An 11990-nucleotide genomic window follows, 5' to 3' on the forward strand; every position below is an offset into this window, starting at 1 on the left:
AAACACTCACTGCAATGTTGAATTGTTCCTATTTCCTCTACCTTATCTAAAGCCCCAGGTGCAAGTGAAAAAAAAGGAAAAGGCTATGAGCTTCTTTTGATGAAGGGCAGTGTCGTGCCTGTTCGAGACATTCATTCTGGTATTATAGCCAAAAGGTTTAGGGTTGGTCTTATGAGATGAACAATCTCAACCAAACATGTGAGAAAAGGTGTTGTGATGACACCAAGATTGAATTTACAGCATTTCGGCGTCAATGTTCCCTTTTGCTTTACTCAACATGATGTAGTTTGAGTTTTGGAATTTCCACTGCATCATCCACAGGGAGCAACTTGTGTCTAAATCATTGAATTTAGAGAATGTTGGCCACCCCTGGGCTAATATATACATAGACATCGGCGCTCTGCGCTGAGGCTCCTTTCGTCTCAACGCGGGCTCCCCAAGCCATGCATCCATCCTGCCGTAGACTGTCCAACAGCACCAACATTTCCGCGGAACATAGCAGGGGCTTTTTTCCCATATGGCAAACCTTAGCTATATCATTAGGACAGTATGTAGTAGAAGAATATTATTGCATGTCGACTGTCTCACTAACATGACTATGGTTCTTCTTCAAGAGAATTCAGAAGCCAAAAAGGTGTTTTCTTGCGTTGTAAACTCCAATGCCCAAAGAGGGTGTTGGTGTTGGCCAACCCTAAAAAGAGCAACGAGGGCATGCATACATGGCTAAATACGGGAAAGGGCTGAGCCCCAACTAATGATGCCATACAAGCATGTGCGACCACAGGAAATAAGACCTGATGGCTGAGTGAGTGACAGCCAAACTGGGGTAATGAGGATTAGACCACGGATCAAGACAATTCAACTTTGTGGGTAGTTGCAAAGAGTCAACCACGGCTTCTCAAACCCGTCTTTGTCTTGAGAGACAATAGGCTTCGTGACTCAGACCCACAGTACTCCGATTGGGATCACGAGGCATCACAAATGCATTTTCATTGCACGTAAGAGGTCAATTTACGGATTGCCATCCATTGCCGATGTTGAGATGGAGCCTCGAGTTTCAAATATTTCAAACAGCTGTGATGATATGATGGGTGTAGGAGGTCTCCAGATGAAAGCACTGAATGATCCTGATCCACACAAATGAAAAACACATGCAGTGAGATATAGTGTGGGGAGGGATAAATTAAGGTGGCCGAGGCCGTAACATGGGGAGAATTGAAAGATATTGTGTAGAATACCAACGCTGCTTAAAATTAAACAGTGGAATTAAATACAACTACTTGCGTGGAACCGCATGCAAATCGCTGTGCTGCCCTTTGACCTGCATGACAATGTCAGGCAGTATTTAGAGAGAACCCAGAGAGATTCTCCCCTGGACTCCAATTTCAGGGGGCTTTACATTTTACAGACTTAATAAGGTCCAACGCATCGGGAGCTGCTATGTATGGGCAGCATAGCCGTCTGGTGTCACGCCAATACAATGGGAAAGGTGATTAAGTAGCACCAAACGAGCCCTCTGAAAGTGGTGCTCCTTGAAACACTCGAGCGCAATGAGTCTAGTTAAAGTGCATATAAAAGAAATTGCGGTTCATAGTGCATGGGTTGCGTTGTTGATGCGAGTTTATTCGAAAACATGTTGCAGCTAAATTACACTAGGTAATTTGGGCTTTTTTTAATGTACTATTTTTTTAATAACTAAACCAGTTCAGTGCCCAAAATAATGTCAGGGCGAAATGTGAATTATGCGATAAAGGTTTTTTTTTTTTTTTGGGTGGGGGGCAATTTTCTTTGCTTCATTGTGATACCAGAACTCAATGATTCTGAATTGATTATTCAATATCAGTAACTGGTAATGACGTGACATCTTGCCTAATTATACTTGTCTGCACGATTGTAGTAGAGCTATAAGATATTATTGTGCAGTTTCACTCTGGATCTGATTTTTTCATTTTCTGAGCACTGCTAAAGAGGGACCGTTTGACAGATATGTCGTGACAGCACACTTATACTTCAGCAACAAGACATGCATAAAGGTTTCACTTAAAACCCACAAAAGCACTTATCACCTGTCAACCCTGACTGAACATCTGCTTTCCAATCCATTTGAGTGCTCAGGTAGGTTACCCACCCCGTTCCCCTCTCATCAGTGATGCATTGAAATTCAATCACTTGTATGGAGGCAATGGGGTTGCTGAGAATTACCTGGGAAGATTGAAGTTGCAGGCAGCCTGGAAGCGTGATCCCTGAATCAGTCGAGCTTTTCTGTTTATTTTCCCAACACACTTTGGCTAAATTAGCAATTATATTCACACAAACCAATCTCACCATGCCCACCGCAAAACTAAAAACACACCTGGAGAAACGCCACAGACAAATGTGGTCCTTTAGACCTCTAAATACCTGATCATGAGCAGGAAAAAAACAAAAAGATTATTTGGCAATTTAAATAACAGAGAGATAGTGAAATTAAATGCCAAACATAATTCCAAATGCAAAATTGCAGGGATAAACCGTTAGAATGATTGAGTTTTACAAAGAATGTTGTTCAAAACAACTTCATTTTAGCAATTATTGTGATACTTTTGCCTCGTACAGTTATGAATGTTCTGGATGAAAGACTGATTTGGCTTTGTTCGCTACAAAATTACACGGATAAAGAGACAGACAGTAAAAAATAGACAGACAGACAGTGTAGTGTGAGAGAGAGACAGTGTGAGAGAGAGAGAGAGAGAGAGAGAGAGAGAGAGAGAGAGAGAGAGAGAGAGAGAGAGAGAGAGAGAGAGAGAGAGAGAGAGAGAGAGAGAGAGAGAGAGAGAGAGAGAGAGAGAGAGAGAGAGAGAGAGAGAGATTTTATTGTAATATTTTTCAAGCTAGAAATACTTGGAGGAATTTGGGCATGGTCCAAGTAATTACAAATAATGTTTTGGTCCAAATGCGTCCAAAAGGAAAACAAGTTAGAAAAACACAGTGCTCCAACAAGTGGAAAACTGCTTATTTGTTTTCACTGTTATTAATTTGCCAAGATTGTGTTAACCTTGCAGGCAAAATACATGAATAATACATTACTGTTAATGGCAAAATTCACAAGGCACAATGTTTGGATAGTGCAGAGGACATGGATTTGTTTTTCCATCCTTCTATCCATTTTCTGTACGACAACCTCATAAGTGGAAGTAAATTGGAATCCTGGATAAAATGGCTTCATTATTATTTTTATGGTGAATGTTACCACGGCGACCATATTAAGTATAGGTCAAGCAAAGCCGCATATAACACAGATGTTGGTATTCTTTGGTCAGGGTGTGCAAACAACGGCAGTGTCCGCATTGCAATTGCCTTATGTGTGTGATTTTAATTCTGCCATATTAGTCATGTTTGAAAAAGGACCAGGCAAAAACGTACAGGCTGACAAAGCGTGTGTATGAAATCTACCAATGCATACTCCCAAGGTAGAACAGAGGGAAGAAAATGTGCAGGAGCTGCCTGTTTTCCTGTTTTCTTTGGTGCATATTCAAGCCTTTGCAGTGACACTGTGTTCCCCAGACAGAAACTTCGCTAACACCTCATTTGGGACACCATGCACCCCGTAGGAAAAACCTGAGTGTTCTGTTATGACTCTGGTAATAGGTAAATGGTTGCACCTGTGGGGATTGAAATTCATAAGTGCAACATGTGTCATATTCCACAGGGCACCATTGAAATGACCAAAGAAAGTCTAGTTTGGAAAGCACAAGGTAACAGCTTGGAAATTGCTCACTGCATGAACCATAAACACAAATGGCCCACCATTTTTTTCCCTGTCTGGCTACAAGGCATGAGTGCATCAGCTCGGCAATCAAACCCACAATTTCCAAGAGTGCTCTGTATTTTCAAATGATGCTGTAAGGCTTTGAAGTGTTTTGTCTTCAGCACATTAAAACCATGTCCAGAAATTCTGTGACGTCGTAGTCTTCAGCTTTCTAAAGTGAGCCATCTGAGGCTGTATGCCCATGCTGTTTGTGGTGACTAAGCCCTGTCGCCATGGAAACATGGTTGAATGAACAAAGACTGGGAGTTTGTTAAGCACTGGGGGGCAAGGTCAGCTGGCCATGTGATATAGCGGACGGCAGTGTCATGTGCAAGAGTCTTCAACGAATACTTTTTTGGTGTGGTCCAGAATGTAAACCAGAACAAACGTGAGAAAACGTTGATTGAGTCTTTAAAACAACACATACATCATTTCATTAAAAGCATATTCATGAATTATTTGATTAAAAACATATTTTGGAATAAAATGAAAGTTACAACTTTGATCGTAACTGACTGATTTCATCATCAATTGTGACTGCAAAAAAGTGCAGCACTTGTTTGTGAAAACAAAAAGTAAAATGGAAAGTAAGCCTGTGAAAATGAGAACTCCAGGACCGCATCCAAAGTCAAAAGTCAAAAAGTCAAAGTCAGCTTTATTGTCAAATATGCTAATATGCATGACATACAGCACAGATGAAATTACTGTCCTCTCGGACCCAGCATGGAAGGCACTTATAATTACTTTAACAAACATAAACATGAAAACGCCAATTTGCCGGGAGAGGGGAGCCACTGCATTCTAACAAAACCAATTTATAGTATATACAGTATTTTGTTTAAAAAGAGACCGTGGCTGTGGAGTGCGCATGGCTCACTTGTACGGGAATACAGTACGCACTTATGATTAAAGCGAGAGGAGGGAGACGTGCTTCCTCGGGGGAATGCTACATAATTCCCAATTGAGCCTTTGTGCCCTAACCACACGCCGCACACCAACAGTGAAGAGACAAACGCGACAATATCCATTAGTAGGATGCTGAACCCTAATCAAGCAGGATGCAAAAAAGGCATGGAGGTGTGGACTGCACCTGGTTTGCAAAAACCTTCATGTCTCCTGGTTTCCAACCCCATGAGGAGATTAAGTTTACCCAAAGCTGCAGATATGACATCACTTTCAGCCCCCACCTCTAGCGTCCCAACACGGTGAAATGTTCTGCTCCTCCTACTCCATCCCTCAGGCCCCAAAGCAGGTGAGGAATTTGGCGAGCTGCTACCGCCAACGCCAGACAGACAGACAGCAATCCACACACGGCGAGGACATTTTTTCTCCTTGACTGGCAGATTAATTCCCGTTGGGTGGCTCAAGAGTCTTTGCTCACACCAAAAAAATGTAAACAGCAGGGATGACAAGCCAAATGTGAAAACACAGCTGTTTTCCCTCATTGAGAATTAAAGACACAGCCAATTGTGTGCTTCATGCCAGTAAACTTCCCATGGAACATGTCTTCTCTATTTTAACAATTGGAGACGTCAACTGTTTTTTTTTTTTTTCTATTGAACCAACCAACAGCCCGCAGCGCGATTTACCACACAACATAACTTGTGGCGATCACATTTTAGCACATCACCTGCTGCAAGAGGCACCAAAAGGGAAAAAAATTAAAAATCAAAGTCTGTCCACATGTCACTTGCAGAGCCAGTGTGCATGTGTGTGTAAAGTTCATCTGTGAGGGAGAGATTTAGTGAGGGCATATGTTTTATCAGTTGCTGGCGCTTGTTTGAACGGAGCTGTGATGAAAGCCTAGACAAATACAAGGGAATGTAAACGGAGGAGTAAAGTCAACAGACAGAACCTCGCCTGTCAGGCAACCCTGACAGAGGCCACGCCTTTTGAAATCGCCCCAGACTAAGAGGTCTTCTCATGCAAAAGTGAAAACATTTGAGGCATCATTAGCTAGCTAGCTAGCAGGCAGGCTGGCTGGCTGGCTATAGATTGATAAATACACACATTTTTTTTATATTGAGGATGGTTTTGAAGAGAGTGTTGACATTATAGCTGTCCAAGTATATTTTGTCTGTTAATGTACTGTGTACGGATCAGGAGGTCAAACAGGAAAGTGGGTTGGGCAAACATCTATCTCTGTTCAAGACTAAAGTGAAGCTTCACTGTTTTCTCTTTGTTCATTTTTTATGTGGGAAGCCAGTGGAGTCCGAATCCCTATTGACTCAATGTGCTGAGACGCTTTCCCTTTTACAAGTGCTAAAGCAGCCATGAGCACTAATCCTTTGGGGTTAAATGGAGCCTCTCCTGGGCTCCGTCTATCTTGAGAGAGTTGGGGGCGGCTGCTGTTGCAGTGCACATAGAACTTGATTGTGTTTGGCAGAATGTTGGCTAAGGTCTCCAAAAAATGTGTATGTCGAAACATGGGAGCATCACAGACAGAGTTTCTACTAAAACTCAAAGTGTGCCATAGAAGCAGACCTTATTTTACACAAAAATAAATAAATAAAACGCACAGGAAAGGTGCAAAAGCGAACCCTCACGTACCACAAAATGCTTGCAAAATAATACAGTGTCACATTCTATTCGGATAGAGATAGTAAGAAATAGAGAAAGAGACAGGTATAGACAGATATACACAGATACGGTGGACACCCGCAAACTTGAGGGATTGGAAGTGTCTTTTTGCGCATATAGTAGACATATATGATTGATGGACGTCCGTTGTACGTGAATTTTAAATAATTGGGAGTAACAACCATTTTTTAGTCGCGGTATTGGGTCAACAGTTGAAAGATGTGATTGAGTTCATCTGGATTCAATGAATATGCCCAAGACACTTGAGACCATAGACAACGCATGGATTTCTCACAGTTGGGAACCTTATTTTATAAACCTGCATTTTTTTTATTATTCAATTTAACAAGGTTGTTAACACCACTGTTTGTGGTGCATAAATTGTGTAAAACATTTATTTTAGCTTTATGTGGACTCTAAAAAGGGGGGTTTCACTTCAGACAGCTTGGGGAGAGCCTTGAACCATTTGTCAATGTACGTTGAATGATTTACATGTACAAAAATGCAAAGTTGAAAGAGATGTCATCATATACTATATGTCGTTAATTCTCCTTGTGAGACGCTTCAAGTCCTTGATTCAGAAGATCTAAAAGAGTAGTGCTCCATAGACATGCTACAATTCTTGTTTCTGGCGTTTCCAAAAAAAGTTGTAAAAATTATTCTTCCCCTGGCTCATATTTTGCTCCTGCCGATGGGGTATTTGAAGATGGAAAACTTGGAAAATGCAACTTTGCTCAGGCTGGTTGGCGGGGTGAGAGAATTACAGACATCACATTTTATGTGTCAATTTCTTCTAGTTGCTTCAAAACCATACCGAATGAATGACTAGGCAACATTGTACACCAGTTAGTAGATCATCTAGGACATTTATGTGAGCAATAAACCGTGCACCTGTTTTTGCCACACAAATTCCAAACTCAAATCAGGTCATATCTGTCAGTGACAAGGACAAAGAGTCCAAACAGAAAGGTATAGAAGTAACCATGCGGTTGTATTCTGTGGCTGTGTTAAACTCGACAGTATTCCCAACTAGCCTCATAAAGCCCGTTCTGACACAGCTGATACCTGTATTGGATGTCCAATTTTACAAGCAGTCAATATTCGATGTATTTTCCATCACTAGAAATATCACAAATGACCACTTTGAGGCTGAACACTCATGCCACTGATCTCTGCTTTTACAAATTAGTCACATGACTTCTGACGTCACTTTCTGGTTGTATTTGACTGGTGGGTTCAAAAGAGTTCTTCCTTAAGTGTGAAATGCTACGGCTTTTATTGTTCCTTTGTAAAATGAGGTAGTTCAAGACTATATGCCACTCAGACTGTGAAAAGCAGCACAAATATGTCAAATCAGGCCTACCCCTCAATTCACTGGCCTGTGCTTGAATATGTATTTGATTGTTCACTCTAGCAATTTAACATTCTCCCTGACATCATCCCTGTCACTGCTGATGTAATTCACACCTATACACATGTACCTTAAAGAAATGTGAAATGTATTCTTGCTGAGTGCTCACTTAAAGAAATAGGGTTAGCCTGAAGGGGTTTTACTTCTTTTCGCTTTAGTTTTACATAAAACATCATTCACCTCAGCTCCGGCATAAACACCTGAGACCCATATGTAAATAAAAAAGTGTGCAGGCAATTGAGGACATAGTCATAACTGCACCTCAACTTGCTTTGGAGCTTCCTTTGAAGCGGGCTGAGGGCTGCACAAAAGAAAGATAGTCAAGTAAGTGCCAAAGCACTGTTTCCAGACACTGAGGTAAAAAAACAAACACCCTCATGGTGGTGTGAGGGTTTGGGGTGGCTGACCACACCTGGCGACAATGATGAATGCCAATCAAGTTTCTCAGCTTCTGCACCTAGCAACAATAGCTTGGAGTGAAGACGCGACTTAGTACCTCTGTAACAAAATATCAACATATCACAGCTGCGCAAACACAGCGCGACAAAAAAGTAGAATGTCGACAAATGTTGTTTCAAGACTTCAAATGACTAATGCTATGATAAGTTGGGTCTAATGTGTCTAGAATTCGTCCGGTGTTTCAATATTAATATCTTGCTCATTGATTATGCTGATGGTGGACGCAAATCATGTCATCACTGAAAAGGTCCCATAAGGGCAAATATTGTTATCCAGATGAGATAAAAAGGCTAAGTTGAAGTTACTGTTTTGCACAGATAAGTGAACACTTTGATCACAATATCTTCACCTCCGTGTGACAAGACCTCCTTACTTTTGTGCCCCTTCCTTAAAATACATTTATGGAACATGTTTACTTCCTGTGTTTTCTCCAATCAATGGGGCCACAACAGGCCTTGAGTTTTTGTTGTACAATCTATTTTAGCTTATCAAGAGCAGCGAAGACTTACTTTGTTGTGTGAGATAACATTCGCCCGAACTTCCTGGTCATTCAGCTATAAACCCGAAATGACCTTTTCACCAACCACTATATTTTCACCTGGAGTGAGGAATGTGGCGTAGATGTGTCTTGTCGGTAAAAGAAATTGTAGAAGCGAGACTAGAACCTCGGAAAAAACTAACTAATATCGGATGTGTAAACAGGTTACAAAAAAGAAAGGGAAAAAAGGGGCTTCAATTAGCTACATTCGCGATCTACGTCTGGGATATGAAAACGCCGCATGGTAATTATTTCTTTTATCTCTTTTATTGTGCATGTGAGTGCGGTGGGGGAGAGTGCTCTATCTAATCTGATCACTGAGCATTGTGTTTGGGGTCATTAACCTATGGGAGGTCAGAAGGCTGACGAGTAAACTTCTACTCCCCTTCTAACCTTTTTCACAGAACTCGCTCATCCCTGTGTTCCTCTTTCTTTGCAGACAACAACTGCAACCACAAGAACAACTAAAGAAAACAAAAGACAAAGGGGGATGAAAACAGCCGACTGTGCTATTTTCATGGCTTGTCATTCGCTCACAAACGCAGCCTAAATGACTGCTGACCAAGTTCCCTTGGCTTGCCGAAGCAGCAGGATGTCGGCCCCTTCAGTGTGTTGTTGTTTTTTTCCCCTCCATTTTTCATGGTTGCATCCCGTCCCCAGAGATGAAGGGGTCAACTTGTCCCTCAACATCTGGAATCCGCATTAGAAAAAGTTAATGTTTGACCAAACATGAATGAGTGATCACAATTAACTAAGGCTCAGTGTTCTCTAAATGCACACCTCAGCTTATCACAAATGTAAAGAAAGTACTATGGTGCCATTTACGCATTGTCCACATACAGTTTTACAAATTGGGCAATTTTCATTTAATATATCACTGATTCGTTTGAGTGAATCCTTACTGCTGTGATGCTGATGAGATTAAAGGCCTGGCAGTAATTGGTTGGATCAAATGAATATGTAAATAATGTGATATAATGATAATGAAAAATAATGGAAAATGGGGTCAAATGAAGAGGGGTTAGTTAGCACCAACATGTCACCACCTTAGTTTGGAGTTGGATAAAACACAGACACAGACATGAGTAAATAACTACATATTATCCAGTGTGCATATGCAGCAGCCTCTCCAGAAAGTAGGGCATGCCTTCCTATTGACCACTGCTTTGTAAAACCAACAGATACCTGCCATAACCTACAAAATATACAGCAATGACAGCGTATTTTCCGGTGTATACGGTGCACAGGAGTATAAGGCGCACCCTCAATGATTGGTGTCTTTCCAATAATGTTCCATATACAAGGTGCACCGAACTATACGGTGCCCATACAAAGACGTTTTCCAAATATAATATATAAATGCATGAAAGTTTCCAAATATAAGGCACAACACATTATAAGACGTTACAGTAGTGGCTGGTGTTATTCACTATATCTTCTAAGGGGAAATGGAGACGGCGGCCGCTAACAGGAGGTGCGAGGCCGGTTGTGGCTCAATATGACTTCACATGTAAGGCACACCTGTGCATAAGGCGCAGGGTCATCTTTTGAAGAAAATCAAGGCTTCTGGGTGCGCCTTATACACCGGAAATTGTGGTAGTTTAGTAGATACCTAATTCAAAGGGCGTTGTAGTTAGCATTTAGTTCAGCAGATCAATGCCGTTGTCTGCGTTCCAAATTTGGAAAAATCGTAGAGATGGAATAAAACTGCAGCCTTGGTAAAAAGGGGCACCTATCCCTTTGAAGAAGAAACAAGATAAACAGGGCAATAGATTTTCCTCGAGTCTGAAGATAACTGAAATCCAACACCCGCGTCCTCCGATGGGGCTCTTTGTATGTCTGAGTGCAGGTCAATCAACAGTTGCTGACAGATGTGTCTGCAGTCGATTTTAGAGAGGAAGCTGAGCTGAGGTCAGTCACAAGTTTCCCCTGCTTCGTCCCCTCGGAGAAAAGACAAGGATCAAGTCAGGATGTCACAGATTGACCTTTTCTCACCTGTATTTTTTTTTTTTTTTTTGTTTTGTTGTGTCATTTTTTGTAAGGGCGGGGGCATGACACATCTGTTCAAAAAGCATTATGATGAAGATGATTCAGGATAATGATTAAGATGATTAGGCAAATTAAACTGAGACAGGGCAACAGGGCAGTTTGACAGTACAATAGGATATTGTCATTTAAAATTAATTGAGTTCACCAACATTGTCTACTGGCTGCAATTTAAGGCAAAGCATTTTTTTAGTAAACCTACATGAGGAGTAAAGCTACATATCGTTTTGAGTTACGAAGAAATTGCATTACGCAAGAAAATGGCATGGAATTTTTAGCCCCTGCAACAAAAACAATAAATGTAAAAACCTGTGACAAGACAGCAATTTCAACAATCTACTCATTAGTACACCTAAACGTGCATATTTGTCCCTACAATCGGGAAAAAACGTGAATTTGCTATACCAGCGCAAGATTTTGTATTGGCTTTTAGAAGCAAAGCAGTACGTGAAATGCTCAAACACGATCCTGAATGGATGTTTTCTCTATTTTCGCCTTGAACAGGGATGAAAAACTTGAATGTCTATTTTGAAAAAGGCAATGTGCCAACCAGCATTTAAAAAATGACAAGTGAAAAGATGCTACTGGATTGGATACATATGGTAAGGTGTGAAGATCTGGTAAGGTCTTACATTCCACCTGGGTTGATTTGGGCCAATTCACCAAATATTGCACCTTCGTCTTGACTGCAACGTGTCATCTTTTTTTTCATAGAAGCAACTGGCTAGTGCATCGACAATACATTGCCTTTTGATAATGCATTATTACAATTTCATTGTAAGCAAGCTTAATCAACAACTGTGTTGAGAACAAAAGTCCATGTGTAACCCATTAAAAAAAGATTGAAGTTGGCAGATGCTGCTGGCCAATGTGGTTTAACCGCAAGCTGATGAATGGCGTAATCACAAAATAGTTTTGGGACTAGCGAATGGCATTTAAGCCAGTGGTTTCTCAATTACACCTACGGTGGCAAATATCACCCATATCTGATTGCCGGTCTTCAGTCAACAGTTGAACAAGGCCGCCCTATTGCGGCCTATGATGTTGGCGCTGTCGGAAGCCTCGGGGGTTGGAGCGGAGGAAGGGAGATGACGCAAAGAGAGTGTCTGCAACCATATTACTAAAAGGGTGACTCAATCTTGCTTTGAGCCTCCGAGGGCACGTTTGGC

The 11990-nt window shown here is 41.3% G+C and overlaps 1 protein-coding gene across 3 annotated transcripts in view; it reads right to left on the minus strand.

The window, feature by feature from the left end:
* Positions 1–11990, minus strand: part of macrod2 (mono-ADP ribosylhydrolase 2) — a 315136-nt gene that overhangs the window by 266475 nt on the left and 36671 nt on the right. The window lies entirely within an intron of this gene.

Source organism: Hippocampus bargibanti, linkage group LG13 (assembly GCF_051943395.1).
Source record: "Hippocampus bargibanti isolate YZ-2025 linkage group LG13, ASM5194339v1, whole genome shotgun sequence".
Classification (NCBI taxonomy): Eukaryota; Metazoa; Chordata; class Actinopteri; order Syngnathiformes; family Syngnathidae; genus Hippocampus; species Hippocampus bargibanti.